Consider the following 19,230-nt stretch of genomic DNA (forward strand, 5'->3'; position numbering starts at 1 on the left):
TGATTATACTAAATTAATGTATATTTAAAAAACAACAGTATAATAAGATTAGTAAATTTTAGGATGGAATATCCTGTCTCTGTTGTAAGGAGAATGTATTCCTTGGGAATCTGTAGCAGTCTACCATGCTCAATAAAGTACCTTCAAGGTAAGTAAATGAAATGATTTCTGTATCTTGGACAAGGGAATCTATTTTGAGACAGGATGGTATTACATCCTCTCTGCACATCATTGCTTCTTGGTTCCTGAAGAGAAACTCATCAATCTGCGGTGACAATTATATGGGAAACCTCAATGAAAGCAGATTTAAAAAAAAAAAAAAAAAAAGGAAAGTAAAGGTATATGGATTAGCGATTTGAGAGGCAGCAAAGCATGGGGGAAACAGCTAAGATGGATCCTAGAAGAGTGTGAATTATTTATATATTAGTTAACTGGATCACAGAGAACGAATACAGGATGATATTGCTTAGCAAAGGCTACCTGAATATATCCCACCAGCATATGTTTGGCTCTGGCCAAGGGAAAGCTGTGAATGAAAAGACTTGCTATGCAGATGGCTCAGTGCAGAGCCTTTGTGGAGAGCATAGACAGATAGACAAGCCATGCTACTAGACAAAGACAGCTTGTCAAAGCAGATTGCATTTCCACCTTCATAAGACCATCATTTCCAGTTGTTCCTGTCAAAATAAATAAATAAATAAACAAATAAAAATCAATAAATCCCAGATCCATGTAATCTATTCATAAAACGGAATGGGACTTTGTAAGTAATGCCTTCTCCTACACTGGTAATTTGCTATCAGCTTGGTCAAGAACAGTCAAATTACTTAATTACACAGAACAGTTATTCTGTAAAGACTTAGGAAAACACGGATAAACGTAACTAATCCCTCTTTATTTATTCCCTGCAAACAAAAGCCTCAGGGTTTCTAGAAAAAAAAGGGGGGAGAAAAAGAAAAAAAAAAAAGCTGTGCAATTAACATAATTAGAGATGGATGTCACTCACGTCTTCACCACAGCCCACAGACACCCTGGCTATTTTGATTGTGTAGTTAAGTCACGACCAGACACAACTTTTCCGAAGATGGTGTTGCCCAAGGCCGACTTGGTTGCCTCCTCTTGTAATGTTACCTTCCTGCCACTGGATGGCAACTTCTGCAGGCTCCTGAAGTGCCATCATGATGGCAGGGGGCTGAAGGGGCTTGTTGCGTTTCTGGTTGGGCCATGTACCAGGAGCTGTGCACCTCTGTGAGCAACACCTTCCCACGTCCGCACGTGTGCGGGAGCCTTACGTGTAGCACAGACATATTTTAGTGGGAATTTAGAAGAAAGGACTAAAGGGATAACTGTGACAAACTCATGCTATTTATTTGTAGAAGAGGCAGGGAAGGCCCCAAGTGTCCTCCCCCTGCTCCTGGCCACCTCAGCTGGCTGGCTGGGTAGGTGGATGGATGGATGGAGGGATGGAGGGACTCAGCCCATTCCCATAGCTCCGTCCAACTCTAGGTCTGCCTGCTGAAACTATCCCCAGTGGAGGAGCATCTGTGTGCTGGGGATACCTTGAAAACGGTCCCAGAGTCCCCATACTCACAACAAGATGCTGAACAGCCAGTGCTTCCTACCTCCACTGCCACAAGAGCTTCTCTTTACCTGAAAATAAGATATGATTGCAATCAGGAGGGACAAAGCTTCAGATGACTTGGCACTTTTCTTTCCTTGGTGATTACTTTGCTCTAGGTGATGCCTTTACTTTTAAAGAAAGTCATCACAACAGCAATTTGTGGGAGATAGGATCTGTGCTCTTCACATCAAAACAAGAGGAGCTTTCACCGAACTACTACTGATGAGCATTAAAAGACTGTATCACCGTAACACAACACAAACCTGGCCTGCATTTCATCCCACAGCCTTCCCTGGTCTCAGCAGCCTCCCCTGTCCACCCGGGACACGGCCTGTGATCCCTGAAGTTACAACAGGTGACAGATGCTCCGCATCAAACTTTCTCCACGGAAGAATGTCTTACGGGCTGTGGGTGGAGAACTTTGATGCTGTTTACTATCTGAATGCTGAAAGGATCTTCAGGTTGAAGGGCGGCTTGTGAAACGTCAAAGAAAGCTTAGTCCGTGCAGCAGGTGATGGAGGGCTCCCACCTCTCAGCCCTCTTTCTACTGAAGTGTGGAGGGGTGATGAGGAACACAGGTAACTCCTCCTTCAAGGACACAGTCTCTTCCCCCTTTTAAAGACTGCAGAAACTAGAAAAGCCACAGAACAATTGGACACAGTGAGAGTTCTGGGTGCTAATGTTAGAAAAGCATTAAGATAATCATGGCAAAAAAAAGCAAGGAAACTCAAAGCAGCCCCTCTGGAGAAAGAAAAAAAAAAGGAAAAAGATTAAAAAAAAAAAAAAGAATCAAAAGAGAGACTATAATAAATTCTGACCAAAAGATAAAAAAAAAAATCCCTCCCCAACACACATGCACACAAAAGATGAAGAAAAAGGCAGCCTGATTCTATTAACCAAGTATTAGCACCCCTGGCTAAAGAAACCCTGCAAAAAGGAAGGATTAACATTTTCAATAAAGGGGACCAGATATTGCAGTGCTAATCACCAGTGCTCTCCACTGACAGGAGAATGGAAAATAATGTTCTTAATAGTGTGAAACAGAGCAGGAGGTTCACAAGCAAAGAATCAGGGGTTGCTGCGGGCAAATGACAAATAACCTGGTTAGAAAAAGGCATCACAGATTAGGGGAAGTCTCTGCAAGAAATAGCAACTATGCAAATTGTCCCAGCATCCGCGTGTCTGGCTGAACTGCAGCTCTACCAGAGGGCGTCGTGACAAGGTCTTTATCACTAAATATTGAGGCCACATTTTACATCACGATTTTCTATTCATCATTTAGCGAAAAATAGACCCCCAAATGTCTCATTCATTGCATAATCTCAAGGAGCCTGAGAAAAACATGTTCATTTTCTGAGCAGCTCCGTAGCATAATGCCTGGTCTTCTTGTGCTGCCTGTCAGTACAGTAGGAGTCTGCCTGTTACGTTAAGGTGCACATGGAAAGGTGGGAAATTATGTCGTGTGATTTAGCGTTACTGTGAACGAGTCACGGCCTCTTTGCAGCTGAGTCTGATTGAATCGGTTATTCAGCATCAACCTCTAGAAGCCGAGCAGGACTGGGGCATGGGCCTGTCCCTGCAGAGCAGCTTGCCAGGAAGCCTCCCTGCACGGATATTTTTTGGATAATGAAATATGGCGCTCCTGGTCAGGGGTTTCTATGGGGGAAGATGGCTGGGGAGGTGGGAAGAGAGTCTGAAGGTTTTAGACTTTTTTCTCCTACCACCCTTGCTAGTGCTGTGTTTGCCTGTGATATCCAGTGGGACAGGGCAGTAGCTTTGGATAGCCAGAGCTGTAAGTGCACACACACGTTGACCACGTTGCTCGGGTGCCATGGATGTGGCTATATGCATTAGCTTCATTGTCGCAGCCGGTGTGATCAGACCTGCTACCCCCTTCCGAAAGCCCCTGCAGAGAGCAGCAGTTCTTATACATCCAAAGAGCTTGGGTTCAGTTAAAGTGGTCCATCTCCAGCTGCCACTGAACTGGAGCTCTCAGTTATTTTTTAGTCTGTCTCAGTATGGGGTAAGATACCGGGGGCAGGGATTTGCTCCTCCCCTGTTTTTATGCAACACCCCAGCACAACAGAGTAGGGTTCTCAGTGGGGCCCCTGGCGCTCCCATTGTACGATGTGTTTGAAGATAACTGAGAATCCTCTTGCTCCCCACCTGAAAGCACCCTCAGAGTGAATTAACATTCACACAGTAAGCAGGTATCATTTCACCCATTCCTAAAAGAAAGTGTTTTTTTTTGAGAAGAGTGCATATACTGTATTATCTCCCCACACACTTCCAGGCTTGAGGAGAAAAGCTATCCCTTTTTGAGACTTCAAGGCACTTAAGCAGTCAGGATTTAATTACTGCCAGCATATTAGGATGTTCTCCAAGCTTCTTGGAAGAAGAACGGAGCGGTAGCGGGACCAGGAGCGCAGGCAACCCACACGTTTACTCAGAGGGCTCCTCTCCGAGTTTGCTGAATCACGAACAACTCTGACGCAGGGAATTCACTTGCTTGTGCACGCCTCACACAGCGCTGTGGTAGGGTACAGCTCCGTCTTACGCTGCGTTTTGATTCGGCTGGGGGTGAAAGGTACTCACGTTTAAATGCCTTTTCCCTGTTAACTCATTTGCACAGAGTCCACTGCATCCACGATGTCTCATCCCTGGATCCGGGGAAAGATGCTCGTCTGAGGTTTCTCCGAAGCTTCCTCAGAGGCCCTTCAGTTCACGAGAACACTGTTACCAAGAGATTAAATTAATTAAAAATTGATGGCTGTTCTGTACTGGATGTCTTGCAGTCAAGGATATTTAAACAGATAGCAGGGAGAGTGGAGGGAAGATTGCTTGCCAGGGTATTTTTTCCCATTTTTAAATAATAGTTTCATGGGGGCAGGGAGAGGGAACGGCAAGGGTGGAGCCAGAGTAGTGTCTGCTGGTTCTGGGTATGGAAATTTGTCTTACAGATGCAGTATCAGGAAAGAACGGTGCTCTCTGAGAGAGCCACTTTGCCTAAATGGCAGAGTAGGTACCCAGGGAAAAATCAGTGGATTTTACAGATTAAAGCTGTTTGAACCCAAACAGCCATTTGCTGGGCTTATTGCAGGTCCAAGTCTGCCTTGGGTATATGAGGCTGCTGCGGTTCACACGATGCTGGGTTCTCAGTTCTTTAAACCAAGGCCGAAATTTTCAATAATGGCAGTGACTGCGGTTCCTTTGTCCTTTGGTCCCCAGCTGGAGACGACTTTAAAAGAGCTGGGTTTTACAGCGCCTGCTCTGAGCTTACTGGGCACCTTTAAAGGTATCGTGAGCTGAGTGAGTGCTCCAAGGCACCTCTCCTTTTTAAAACCGATACCTGAACTCCACCTGCACCCAGGCAATGTTCTCACCCGAGAGCGATTTGATCTGCCTGGTTTCGTTCTGTTAACAAACAGGTGTGTAAACTGGTTATGTGCATAGTCTTTGTACCTTCGTCCAGCACGAAATGTCAGTATTTTCTGGCATCGTTCCAGGCTGGAGTGGTGATGCCTGTCCCCGTCCCCTGCCCTTACCTGCAAAAACATAAGGGCTCGGTGCGTCGCTGTCAGTAGTAGCGGAGGAACAGAGAGGAGTTTTACTGTCTGCAGTGAATTCCCCTGCTTCAGGTTGCATCGGTTATGAATATGAAATTGGAGTTCAGGTTCAGAGAAACAGATCCACTGAGCAAACAGGTTCTCAGTATACATCCCTGTGTGTGTGGGGAGGAGGACAGAGCACTGAAGGAAGAGCAGACTCAGTTTACTGTGTTTTGAAGCAAAGTTCAAGCAAACAAGAAAACTTGTGACATCCAGTCTTGGCTGAGAGATGAATAAATACCTCAGTAGTTCCTCAGGATAAAACAGATTAGATCCTTCCCCATATGATTTGCTGTATTGGCTAACTAATTAAAATTAATGGGCTCAGTGACCACCCAAGTAGTATCTTCATTGCTTCTTTAGAAACTACTAATTTCCTCAGAATTAAAATAAAATAAAATAAAAAAGTCATTCTGAAGTGGCTGTTATACCTTCTTGTAAGCTTATATTAAATATACACCTTCTTAGTTATAATAAAAAGACCATCATTCAAATATCAAAATGTAATTGACCCGGTTAAAGAACAACAGTTGTGAATTTATTTTTCATTCTAGTTTTCCTCCCTGAAACGAGCCTGTTTTCTTTGGAGAAGAATGGGGAAGGAAAGTCTCAAATAAATGGATGTAATTGCCTTCATTAAAAGCTGGCTGAACGGAGTTTATCCTGTGGGGTCTACTCTCTCTCTCTCCGAGGTAACTTCTCATGTATTTTTAATAGGAAACTTATTACCAATCAGACCTGTATTCTTGCCCCGGTACATGAAGGTGGATGTTCTGCACTTTTTCATCATGCTGGGTCTCCCGGGAAGAGCAACTCATTACAGCGTCAACTGTCCCTGCCCTTTGCAAAAAGCCCCACCAAGGTCATATCAAGAGGTGATGGATAAAGCTGAGCTTTAACCCTTGACCTTGGCTTTCCTGGTGCGGAGTGTTAATAAATCTACATTTAGGGTAGAGGTTCTCTCCCAGCTGCTCTTTGTTTGGGAAAGGGGGTGAAATGCTGACGCACAACAGGTTGCATTTCCTAGGGCGCTGCCTTCCACTTCCCCCCCCCGCAGAGCCCTCCATCCATCGCGGGAGGATGCCTGTGAATACGGCTCAGGCATCTGGCAGCGCTCAATCCACACCATGAACTATCTGAGGCATCTTGCATATACAGGCCCTCCTGTTTTTACAAGGGAACGCTTCCTTGGTACCATGGAAATCAACAGAGCTAACTGCTGGAGCCCGTGGGTGAGGCCCAAACTACATTTACCCGTGTCGTTGTCTTCAGAGTCGTGTTTGGCGTGACCTTCAAGAGGCTAAGACTTTTTAAAATGCTTCTGCTCACTGTCACACCCAAGGGGAACAAGCACTGTTGAGTACAAGGAGCAAACAAGTCCTTTGAGAGGCTTCAGAAACCATAGGGGTGTACTCCCCTGGCTCAGCAGCCTCTTCCCAGGTGACCAGAAAGCTCTTCCCAAAGTTGTTCAGTGCCATTGCTGCATGTGCCTTGGAAAGAGCAATGCCAGCAAAGGGGACACAGTTTGTTTTTCTCCAAATGCTCATTCTTTTTTTTTTTTTTTCTTCACCTTCTATTCTCAGCCCATTTTCCTGTGCTATCTTTAGAGAGCAGCAGTGGGCTCACTCCATCTTCTGCATCGTTATTCCTAGGAAGTGTAACGCTGCTGGCTCCCAGGTCCCCCAGTGGTGAAAAGGGCCATTTGGGGCACACCTCAGCATAGATTAGAGAACGAGCAAACTAATGTCCTGGGCTGGTGCAGCGTGTTTCCGTGCACTCTGTTTCTTTTCTGATGAAAAGTATTGCCCTAAAACTTCCAGTGCGTGAAGGCTGCCCGTGGTAAGCGAGGTGGAAAAATTAGCTCCAGCACAGAGCTACTCTCAATGGCTCTGGGCATTTCAGTGCTGTCATCTTCTAGGGAAGTTAAATTGCTTTGTTCCCTGTATCCAATTAGCCCTATAATCAACTTAGCAGAATGTGGAGCAGGAGTGTGCTGAGATCGGGTATAGTCATTTTGTCAGAGGATATGTTCAGACTGATCTCAAATTGGGGCAAGGACCCAGGAGGAGATCTCAGAGCAGAGGGCAGAGATTGTACCAAGCCAATCAAACCTGGAGCCTGTACAGCACTGGGGGGCTTTCTGCACACTGGAGGAGGAAAACATCGGTACCAGGAGAAACATCAGAAATGCCAGAACTACCAAACCCAGAAATTAATGTCGCATACATTATTTTTTTTATGAATTTTATGAAAACACTGAGGTTTGCTGTCCAAAAAAAGCAGCCAGCAGTAGCACTGACAGGTGAGAGGTGCCAGGGTTAGCAGGTGAGTGCAACTGGCTCTCGTATTGTCCCCTCTTGGGCTTTCCGTGCAGCAAGGCTTTGCCCTGTGACTCTGCAATTTGTTTAAACTTTTTGCCAGAAACATGTTTAAGCTCCTTCTTTCCTGGTCTCTGATCCTAGGTAGGATAAATAGCTGGAGCGAAGCCCTTACACCTTTAGAGGAAGATTTAGAATCTCACAGTTTGTGCAGATATATTAGACGGAGAGTTCGCAACCCTGCAGCTAATCAGCCAGCACTCTGGAAAAGCGTGACCTTTTTTCTCAGCTCCTTTGCAGTGGGCACCAGTCCAGCATTTGCTTTGCATGATTAGCCAAGGTGACAACCGCTGCCGGAGCAGTTCAAGGTCTGATGCCAATGGCACAACCGATTCACGTCCCGGGCAGGCTCTCTGAGGCATCCCTTCTCTCTCTTTGGGTAGATGTTTCTGACAAATGCCCATTTGCTCCTCGGTTCAGTTCTCCCAAGCCATGGCATTTAGGGCAGAGTTCAAAACAAAGGCCACGCGAGTAGGTCAGCAGTTCATAAGCCAGAGAATTAAGCAAGGTGGAGAAAGAAAAGGAAGTGTAATGACCTTCTTGTAACGAGGCACCTGAAATTGTATGTGTTTTTCTCAACTTTCAGAGTGATCTGTAAAGCAGGGAGATGTAACACGAGGTGGAGTGGGACTAAACGGAGCACAAGTGACCTTCTGATGGCAATTGAGATAAAAACATGGCATCTGCTCTTCAGACATGGTTGGCCCAGCTGGGCCCTGTGGTGGTTGTGTGGTGTTACCAGCAAAGGCTTATCCAACTCAACTATGAAGTCTTATGCTGTTGACAAAGCAGTAAGTTTTTACCTCGTTTTCTGCTCCTTCACTATCTCTTCCCTTGAGTTCTGGTTGGTTTGCACGGAAGACATGTTTTCTTCCCACTCCTTCAGATCTGCCTCGTATTTCCCCTTCGCCTCATTTAGGATCGTGTTGTGGGAGCTCAAATTTTGGTGCACTGGGTCCTATGACAGTGCTGGCCTACTGCTGTGTAATGTGCCAGGCTGCCTTGAGATCAGGGGACCCACATCTTGGCGCATCCCCAGTCTCTCTCCTGCTAAGATGGGACATGGAAATGAAAATCCCGTGCTTCTGAAACTGCACGTACAAGCAGTATCAGCTTAAAAGCAGAGGGATCATGAGGCAGGAGTCAGTTCAGAGTGTTTCGTGTTCAAAGCATGAGGCTCAGTGGATTTCTCTATGTTCAGGAACTCCCTGCTTCGTTCTGTGAGAGACAGGTTTCCTGGTGAATAGAAGTTGTGCGAGCCCACTGTAGCAACAAAAGGGGTGGGGAAGAGATCTTTTGAATGCCCTAGGGGCACCCGTTGTCCAAACATGTATCTTTGCCCTCACCCCATATCACTGCCCTTCAAGGTTCAGAAGTAGGCATATACTCAGCATATCTACAGGGGAAGGGTAAACAAGCGCGCTTCTCTCCCCTTGCTGTGCTGAAACCAAATAAACTCTGCACCTTTTAATATTTTCCTCCTTGTAGTCTCCAAAGCAGAAACCTGTACAGAAAAAAGGATGGTGATAAGCCAGAGCAGGAGCCTTCTCTGTCTCCCAGGTCAGGGAAAGGTCAGTGCGCATTAAGTGAATATTGCTGGTGCTTCTGTTACAGCAAGGCCTAAGCAGTTCAAAGCCAGGCTGCATCATCTGTGGCTGAAAATCATTTGCAGTGCTGCTTCCTGAGCAGCAGATTGGCTTCCCATTACACAGGCTAATGAGAAAGTGTCACAAGTGGTCTCAGTAATAGCGCTGCAGCAACCCTCCCCCCCCCCCAATTTTCAGCTCGCTTGCAGAGATTTTGGTTAAATTAAAAAAAAATAGGAAAAGAAAGAAAGAAAGAAAGAAAGAAAGAAAGAAAGAAAGAAAGAAAGAAAGAAAGAAAGAAAGAAAGAAAGAAAGAAAGAAAGAAAGAAAGAAAGAAAGAGAAAGAAAGAAAGAAAGAAAGAAAGAAAGAAAGAAAGAAAGAAAGAAAGAAAGAAAGAAAGAAAGAAAGAAAGAAAGAAAGAAAGAAAGAAAGAAAGAAAGAAAAAGAAAGAAAGAAAGAAAGGAAGGAAGGAAGGAAGGAAGGAAGGAAGGAAGAAAGAAGAAAGAAAGAAAGAAAAGAAGAAAGAAAAAGAAAGAAAGAAAGAAAGAAAGAAAGAAAGAAAGAAAGAAAGAAAGAAAGAAAGAAAGAAAGAAAGAAAAAGAAAGAAAGAAAGAAAAAAAGAATATATTCTCTCAACTCTTTTTTTTCTATCCTCACCCTCAAAGTACTGAATCTGGAAATCAAAGCAATGGGATCAAGAGAACTGGACGCGAGAGGTGCGTGTGCTTATAACACTACCTGACTGCAATGCCACTAAAGCCCTAAGCAGAGCAGAGTGACTGGCTCCCAAAGGCAGTGTGTTGTGTCCCTGGCATCATCAAGTTACACAGCAGCATTTTAGGATTTTCCAGACAAAGGTATCAGATTTTGAGACATGCCTTTTTTGCTCTCCCCTCTTCCTCCCCACACACACCTCTCCCTGGCCAGTCTTCCACCTAGCTGCCAACAGTAGAGCAAAGTGGCCTCTAATCCCTCCAACCCCATGCCAGTTAGCAGCAAGGACTCAGGATATGGGTCAGGACACAAATGAAAAGATGCTGATCGCAAATCAGAGTTCACCGCAGAGCCTCCTTGTTAAGATACAATGAAGGAAGGTAACTGACCTTCTGAATGCAACACCACGGGGACTCTTACTGGGCTGCTGTGCCTGCAACAGTCCTGAGCTGTTGTTTTACAAACTCTTTTTTATTTTATTTTTTTGCCATGCAATCTGTCTCTTTTGTGTTTGGAGAGCTGAGGGGGCAATACAGTGCCCTCTGCCCCTTTCCTCGCTCTGTTTCCAGTGCAGCTCCGGGGATGAAAACCAGCAGCCTTTCTTATATACTACCATGATGCTGACAGGTCAAAAAGCATCAGGATCATAAACTGCTTCATTCCAGGCTAAGGCCAAGGTTTGCAAGGATCGATTTTCCTGCCTTGCATGCTTCCTGAAGCCTTCACTAATTGCACTCCTTTTCTTATGAACAGTTGCATTAACTCTGGCTTTCTAAAGACCCCCACCAGAAACATGGCAGACATAAAACCAGAGAAGCATACCACAACCTTGCATCACAAGTGTTCTTTGTCTCGTTTGTTTGCTTCCCGCTGCTGTGTATTGTACATTTTGTTACAGAGGTTATAAGAGGGAGAAGTTCTTCCTCTGGGTCAAGCCAAAACCTCAGGAGAGGAGACGAAGGGTGGGCAAGTTCTTTTTCTCTGCTAAGAGGTGGGCATGGCACAGCCTTCCCAAATGAACGGTGGGGCGGGCAGCAGGCTAAAGGGGCAGCAAGCAAAGCAGGGAGCAGACTGAGAAACACTCAAGAGAAGGAGGCCTGTCTGTGACAGGGGAACTGCCTAAATCACAGACACTGGTGGGGTTGGTTTAGCTCAGGAAGCCACTGAAAGTTGAACAAGGATTAGAGGAATGGGCCTACCTACCCAGGATCCAGTGGATAGAGGGAACATGGTTTACCAGCCTCTCTACTTAATCTGTTTCACCCACTCAACGTGATTTTTCCCTGTTGAAATAACTCACCTACCTTTGAATTACTATTTGTATATTTTAATAATGCCTGATTTGAGAGACTGGAATACTCTGGTGTCTTCTGTGTGATGGATTCAGCTGGAATAGAGATGGGATAAGAAGGTCTGCCTCCAGGCTGTGCTCTGTTTTGGGCACACACAGCCTGCAAAGTGGGGTCTGTTCCCTAGAGAATGTGTTTGCTACCATCTGCATCACTTGAACGAAGTGAATACCCACAGGCACTGTGCTCTACTTAGGCTTACAGGGCTCCAGGGCTGCTTCTAGGCTTAGGTCCCAAGGCCCTGAATATCTGGACCACCACTACACTGCCATCTCAGTGTCTCACCTGAACATCTTTTATGTGGTGTCGTAGTTCTGTGGCTTACTGATTCCAGCCCAGACGTTACCCCAGCAAGGAGCTAGAAGTTTACCAGCCAAGACTGAAGGAAGCTCTGTGCCCATGGGTCAATTTTACTTCAACCATGAAACGAGTCACAGATTTTGAGCCCAGAAAGCTAAACTAGAGCATTCTTTATGTTTAATCCTCACTAGAAGCCACAGTACATCCAGTGTATCCTTTGGTAAGTTACAGACCTCAGATGGAAGAATAAAAGTGGCAAAGACCAAAAATGTGCATTTTTATCACAGTGTCACCTATTCTTTTCAGCATGTGCCTGATGGGATTTTGACACCCAATCTCATATTTCTTCCAAAAGGTAGCTTTTACCATAAGGTATAGTTTGGGTCAGGCTCTGTTCTCTAGAGGGAGGAAGTGATTACTGTTATAAAGTTGCACCGTTATTAAGGGAGGAAGCATGAGGAATTTATGTGAAATCTTTCTTGGTCATTGGTAAAAAGTTTGCCTTAATTGGCAGTGGGCGCCATTTCAGAAACAGGCCAGTCTAACAGCGTAAGGCCAGTTACAGTCACCTCTCCTTTCTGCAAATAGGTATAACATTATGAGAACTATTTAAAGAGAGAGAAAGAGGCAGAGAGAAGGGACAGGGAAGAAACAAGTCAAATATTCAAAGAGAGACCTGAATGAAGTCAGTGACGTTTGTGACTCTTCTGGTCATCTGAGATTAGATTGATTGAGGATTTAGAGCACATTAATGCATAGGAATTCTATACACTGGTACGCATTCTCCATCTAATTCTAATTAAGGAGGGATGCTTTTCCATATCTATTAGACTGCAAAAAAGATACAGCCAGACTGTGAGCTCTGTGCTAGACTTCTCATGGGATTTTGTAAGGCTTGGTTAACAAGGAGACCTATGAAATTGGGACCTAGCACTTGGGAGGCGGCCCCTCAGCTACTCTGCTCAGCCCCCAGACTAAAAGAGGCATTGCAACCCATAATAAAGCCCTGGGACTAACAGTCGGGACAAATCATGGAGAGGAACATCACTGTGGTTTAAGCTGTCAAAACAGTAAATGGGAATAAGAAGAAGTGATGGTTGAAGGAAGGAAAGCTAATAGCTTTCAGGGCATAACAACACTTATGGGTTAATGCATCTCTGTGGTCTTGGCGGCATTTAAAGCTTCCCTGCCTTTGCCATCACATAAGAATGGGGAGGCATAACAGCTCAGAAACAGAAAATATTTCAACCTGAGTTTTGCTTGGTCTGTCTCATTGCCATTAAATAGAAACTGTCCTTAGCAGGCATCCTCAAGAGAAAACTACTGAGCGGGAGAGAGGGAGCTGAGACCTCAGTGGATTGCCGTCTGCTGCTTCCTCTCTTTCAACAGTGCAGATGTTACTTTCCAGCCGTGTTTGAGAGAGAAGCCCTACTGTTTGAGGCTGTTGAGAAGATTAAGGGATTAAACAGAAAGGGCTCCACTGCAAGAATTTCTCTTCCAGCTGGTGCTCAGTTGGGGTAGGAAGTTTTCTGAGATAGATGCAGATATGTTGTTCTAACAGATATATTTGGCTCCTCTGATTAATTTAATGTTAATACAGTGTCATATTTTTCCTTTGGAGAAAATTAGAGTAAGATAATGCCACATGCTGTCAGTCTTAAAAGGAAAATCAGTAGGGACAGATGAAATCCTAAAATTATTTTTTTCAGGCTTCTAGTTCAAACTTGTGACAGTGCACCCTCCCCTTTCTCCATGTAATTTATTTTTTTTTCTTTTAATTTTATCAGAAATGGCACAATTACAAATCTATGGCTGGATAGAGTAGGTGGACTGTGAATTTTCTCTCCCTTTTGTTGGGTTAAGCTCTGCCTTTTAAGTTATTTTACACAGAAAGACGTTTGGCTGCCTCTGATCTTCACGAGCTTTCTCTTGGTTTCTTTAGAATACAAAAAAAAAGAATGGTTCAAGCAGTCCAAAGCCCATTGAAGTCAATGGTCTGCAGAGATTAGAATGACTTTCTTGCCATGTGTTTTTGGGGCAGAGTATGGCCCTGAAGACTGGGTGTATTGGGGAGGAAGAACTGTACTTGGCCTTTCCTCTGTGTTCAGTGTTAAAGGATTGTTCATGCACTTTAAAGGTGTTTTGAACTTGAAAAACTCACCTAAAATAAAGAAACACATCTTATTTTTTAACATGATGTACAGGCACCCTGTGCAGCTGAGAAGGGTAAAAGAACAGACCAGGAGCTGCACTAACCGATCCCTGTTACACGGGCATATTTGTTTCTCTTTGTACTTTGTTCTGCATTATCTCTACCATGTTCTTTCTTTGGATTTCTCTTTTACCCTCCCTTCCACTTTCTTTCTACAGGGAGTGATCAGGGAGACCTGGTAAGGACATTGCGCTATTCCCTGGCCTCAGTTTAAACATGGTTAACACTCTGGACACACCATTAACCTAATCAACCTTCGCTCCCTCCTTCCTCCATCAGACTGACGTCCCCCCGTGATTGTTTTACCTCATAAATCTGATTTTCTGGGGTAGGAAACTTCAGAATGGCAAAGTTTGCCTGAAAATGAGACAAAATGAGTTCATATCCACTCTAAGTGCCTTGTAGAGGGACTGTAACGGAGGCTGCAGTCTGTTCAATTACTTATATTATTACAGGGGCTGTAGTCAAGAAAAAGAGGAAAAATTTCATGTATCCTCTGTACTGGTCACTCGTCTTTCATAGCCATTTACCCCTTATTTCATAATAGAACAAAAAATCACCAGTGCAGTCATTCTTTTCTATTTTCCTGGTAGCCACAACAAATTCCTTGCACATCAAAGATACGTGTGTTCCTGTAACTTGAGCTGGTCATGACTTAAACCAAGAGAAAGATGGAAATTCACAGTTCTCCCACTGCACACTTTTCATGTAAGGTTTTTGTTTGGTTGGTTGGTTTTGTTTTATGATAATTGCCAGCCCTGAAGTGTTGTTAACACTTTATTGTCATCATCCTTGCTGTTGTGGCCAGCAGCAGCACAAGTTCTTCAGGGCCCTGTGGATATGTTCTTCTCCAACCCCACCCACTTCAGCTGTCAAGTAATAAATAAATGTGGTTCCTCACATTAGTTTAGGCCCCTGTTGTCTGAAGCTACAGGCCTCAGGAATGGTGGTGGATCCACGTCCTCAGGGAAGGCCCCTATCGAAAAGACACCACCCCACCAACAGGAAAGGACAGCAGGGCTGCTGATTTGCCTTGCCTCGTGACCTGTATTTTCAAGGGTGCTTTACCAGCATCCTTGCCTCTGACTGCCCCCGTCCCGCTTCTGTGCCACGCTGTGCACACCCTGGGGGCTGCAGCAGCCCCCGGCCAGCTGGAGGGGCGCAGCTGGTGCTCGGCCTCCCTGCCGTGCTGGGTGTCTCCCCCTGCCCCAGAGCACACGGCCTGTCACACCAGGACGATTGACACGAGCTATTGCTTGTGACGGACGCACACTTGACTAGTTTTGATAGTGGAGCTTTCTTTCGGGCCTATTTTAGCAGATCGCCTTTGTTTAGCACTCACCGTACGCTCATCTGTCACACAGTTCTCTCGAAATAATGTGGCTGTACAAAGTTCCCGAATTCGTCTGCATTCGAAGCAAGTTCTCTGCTCTCCAGACCTTCACATGCCGCTATTAAGAGCCCAAACACCTTTATGAAAATAAAATTTGGAAAAAGTTACTTCCTTGCTTGAGTGCAGGTGCACAATAGGATCTTCCTTATTGCTTTCAACTGCTCTTGGCACGTATGGGTATTGAAGCTCAGAGAAGAGCTCTGACTGCTCCGTGGCCTTTCAACCAGCTCCTTTTGAGTAAATGAAGATCCTGGAGGGGACATAACAACCATGGGTAGAGGGCATTATCTGTGCAGACCCCTACGTAGGGGTCTCTGGAGAATCTTCCAGATTTTCCTCCTGCAATCTTGATGGTATGAGCATAACCCAAACAAACCTCAGAGCCATGCGGCATCAACTGACAGAGCAAAGGAGCTGGAGCCATGTAAATGTGCAGTCTCACACAGGGCTCAGTACTCAACAGTACACACATATTCAGGACTGAAATACAGATATAAGCCAGCAGTGCTGCAGGAAGCTGAAAGCAGCAGCAGATCGGAGGACTACCTGCCAGTGCGAACAATATATATTTTGTGGTGCCACAGTTCAGGAAAGAAACAACTAGCAACCTTCTTAGGAGCAGAAAAACAAGTTAACATATTGTTGCTGTACTCTGTGTATAGAGGCAATCACGAACTCGCAGGAGTTATATGGATAAATGGAATGGAAACCAACTAAAGGTAGCATAATACTTTTTCATGCGCAGACAGGTAATTATTATCCTCTCACTTTTTATAGAAATAATGCTTTTGAACATGTCAAAGAGCTGGAAATGAAATATGTTTTCAAGATTAAAGGGGACAGATTCCTGGGTGAGTGGAAAATATTTGTGCAATTTTTCTCTTAAACTCTTTCCACTCCCCCCACCCCAAACAGCCCCAGTTCACTTCATTTCAAGCCCAGAAATATTGCTTTGTCCTACTGCCTGCTCGGGGCCACAGAGAGCAACCTCCTGCTCCAAGCAGGAATGTCACCAGCACTAGATTAGACCAGCTGTGGCTTTGTTTAGGTGAGTTAAGAGATGATTTGTGGCTTGGCTATTAACTACCAGATGTCTCTGTGCTGTGCTGGGGATGGCATCCCATAGAGGTGGGCTCACTTCTTACAAACACAGAAAATAGTGTGTTTTGCTGGGTTTTGCTATGCCTGCTCCATAAGTTTTATGGCTCAATATAATGTATTGCATGTGTACACATCAGCAAAGAACTGCCAATTAAGATATCTCATCACAGTATAAAGCTATTGGACACTAAGAATATTTGTATTTGTGGTCCCACACAGCGCCTGAGAGCAGTACTCTACAGAATTATCAAAGGAGCTGATTAATGTAATGAATGTTGATCCCATCCAGAAGCTGTAATAACCCAGTTTGCTGAGCAACTATCACCTGATGACAGTGCGTCAAGGTGCGTTGTAACTCCTGGCAAAATTAGGGAAGGAGGCAAACTGTTGTTGCAAGAAAATAAACCGATGTGCTGAAACGTATGCCGCATGTGCACAGAGAACCAAGCTTTGTTACAGTGTTCAGCAGGATCGTGTAGTGATAAAGTGGGATCACTGTCATTTCAGAATTGCTGCATGTGTCGTAGCACAGTCTTTAAAATGTCAGAGCCCTGTGGAAGTGATGGACTGGATCCTTAACTGATGCAAATCCCCAGAGTTGTCCTGGGTACACCATGTGGCACATTCAGGCATGAATTTTGACCACAAACAAAATCATTTTTAGTGGAATTAGGCTTATTAAATAACAACTCTTTCTGGAAAACTTACAGATTTGCTTATCTTTACTTTCAAAGAGGTGTCTTTGTCTAGAGAAAGGTTGGACTTTGCTAACTCCCTTTGCACAAAACAGCACAAGCCCCTACATGGCTGTGTGTGATTATTACATTAACACATCTCTATGGTTACACCACAGAAACCTTTAAGTGTGAATGCATTTTTTCCCTTAAGTACCAAGATGTTCCTGATAGAAAAAAAATGACCTCTTCTTGGCTCCTGAGATAGAGTCAGGGATGTGATTAATGCTGACTGCATTCCACTGTTTTTCCCTGAAGACGAACTATTAATATTTTCCAGTGATGTATGTCCTTTCACTTAGCCACAAATGGGTGGTCAGCAAGGTACCTAAGCCCACATTTTGTCTAAGGGAATAATTTTCACAGTTCCATCCCACTCAGGGCCTTTGACTCGATAACCAAGGACTGTCTTGTGTTTTTCTACTGCTCTGTCAGTACCCAGCACCATTTCAAGAATACATGAACGAAGCACCTCATCCCACCTTATTTTTTACAGTAATCCAACACGTAAAGCAGATCCAATGGCCTATGAAATGGATGGTGTTGCTAGATTTAGCAGATTACCTGGTTAACTCATAATGGCAGACTAATGAAAAGCTTTACAGATTGCTTCATGCATGGACAGCCTTGCAAAGTCCATTTGATTTGGCTTTATATTTGGTTCCATCATTTGCATCATTACGTTGGCCCAACAAATAACGGCTTGTTTGGCTAACAGCTAAATGGCTAACACTATAAGAAATATTCACCTTCCATTTGCCTTTAAGTAAGCATGTTAAAAGAGGGGAAAGGTATTCGAGTTCCAAGGCTGTGCATTATTACACAAATTTGTATAACTAAATTTAAATGAATGAACAAATAAGCAAATAAAACCACAAACTGGAGCAAAACAAACCCAGATACTTATGTGTGGGACAGATCAAAGAAAAGGCTTGAAAGTTGAGAAGTTCCTTGACTTGGCTGCTAGAAGGGCACCTTCTCTTGGCTCCTGTCCATAAACTTTCAGTTGCTTCCCAGGATCTATACATTCCTTATGGTCCTCTGTAGGTTCCTAAGAATGTACCCCTTTGTCTTCTACCCCCAAAGCCTGTTTTGGATTTATCTTCCTGCTACATGGCCTCATTCTCCTCACAGGCATATCTCGGCCTGCACTGGGGCCTGCTGCAATCTGCTTGTTCTGTTCCCAGGGCCTGGGCCATGCCACATAGCTGCTTGGAAGGAGCAATGTCTTCCTCTTGTTGTTTCTCTGGGGGTTTCACCTCCCCTGGCAGCCAGGGCAAGCTCTCTCCCTGCTGCCACCCACTGTCACAGCCTCCTTAGCAAGTCCTGTCCTCAGCCCAGGCCCCATCCCAATCAGTGCTGTAGAAACACACAATGGGAAGAAACTTTTGGCATAAAGAGCTTTGTTTGGCACCAAAATGAATGGCTTTGTTGCAATTTGCATTTGCTTTTTCTCCATGTTCCCACTGTTGTTCATTATAACAACCTGGTTTCTTTTTAAACTAGACTGCAAGCTGCACAGGTGTGGGGGAACCTGCAGCTGAGCAACACCCTGCACAAAAAGGAGCCAGAGGGCCTGGGGATGTCCCTACAAGGTCAGGGTGATAATGGGGTGATGGGGGCAGCTGTGAGGTAGGTGCTGTGTACAAGTGGTCCTGAAGGAGTGGAACCTGTAGTGTTGGCAGAAGCAGGCTTGGGGCTTCAGGAGTTAATGTCTGCCAGGGGATTTTCTGTCTCAGCTTTCACTCCTTATATTTAAGCTCTTACATGACTCCAGAACTGGATTACAAGTTCTCTGGGTGCAGTACTACATCATTTTGTCTTGTTACTGAACTTCTCTGTTTCCTTTCTGCCCATTAATTTCTCATTCTATGCCCTGCTGCAAGCAACTGAGGTCTCCAGAACAGTTTTGCAATGCGTGCACTTAAGAACATGATTTTTGTAATTCACACAGGTAGGCGAATGCATATATTCAGCACTGCAATGATTGCAACGTCTTGTCACTAACAGATTTGAATGATGAGATGATCAAGAACGTGTTTATCTATGATTTAGTATCTAGTCCTTTAATACTGTCCCAAACAGTCCAGTTCAGTTCTTTAAAATCATCAGTAAGACTAGGCTTGCTGTTTTCCTCCATATAAACAACGGATAATATATAAAATTTAGTGAGCATGCCCATGGTGTCAGGGGGTCCTGGCTGCATCAGGGTTTCCAGAAAGTTTCAAGACCA

General features: G+C 44.6%; 1 long non-coding RNA gene across 1 annotated transcript; it reads right to left on the reverse strand.

The window, feature by feature from the left end:
• Nucleotides 1-333: 333 nt before the first annotated feature.
• Nucleotides 334-6,265, reverse strand: LOC308192965. Its single transcript, XR_013949263.1, has 3 exons — nucleotides 5,167-6,265; nucleotides 4,217-4,354; nucleotides 334-2,252 (listed from the first exon to the last, which is right to left on the reverse strand). It is a non-coding gene; the product is annotated as an uncharacterized lncRNA (long non-coding RNA).
• Between the last annotated feature and the right edge of the window lie 12,965 nt (nucleotides 6,266-19,230).

The sequence above is a fragment of the Anser brachyrhynchus genome (genome assembly GCF_964034855.1).
Source record: "Anser brachyrhynchus genome assembly, chromosome: 3".
Taxonomy (NCBI): domain Eukaryota; kingdom Metazoa; phylum Chordata; class Aves; order Anseriformes; family Anatidae; genus Anser; species Anser brachyrhynchus.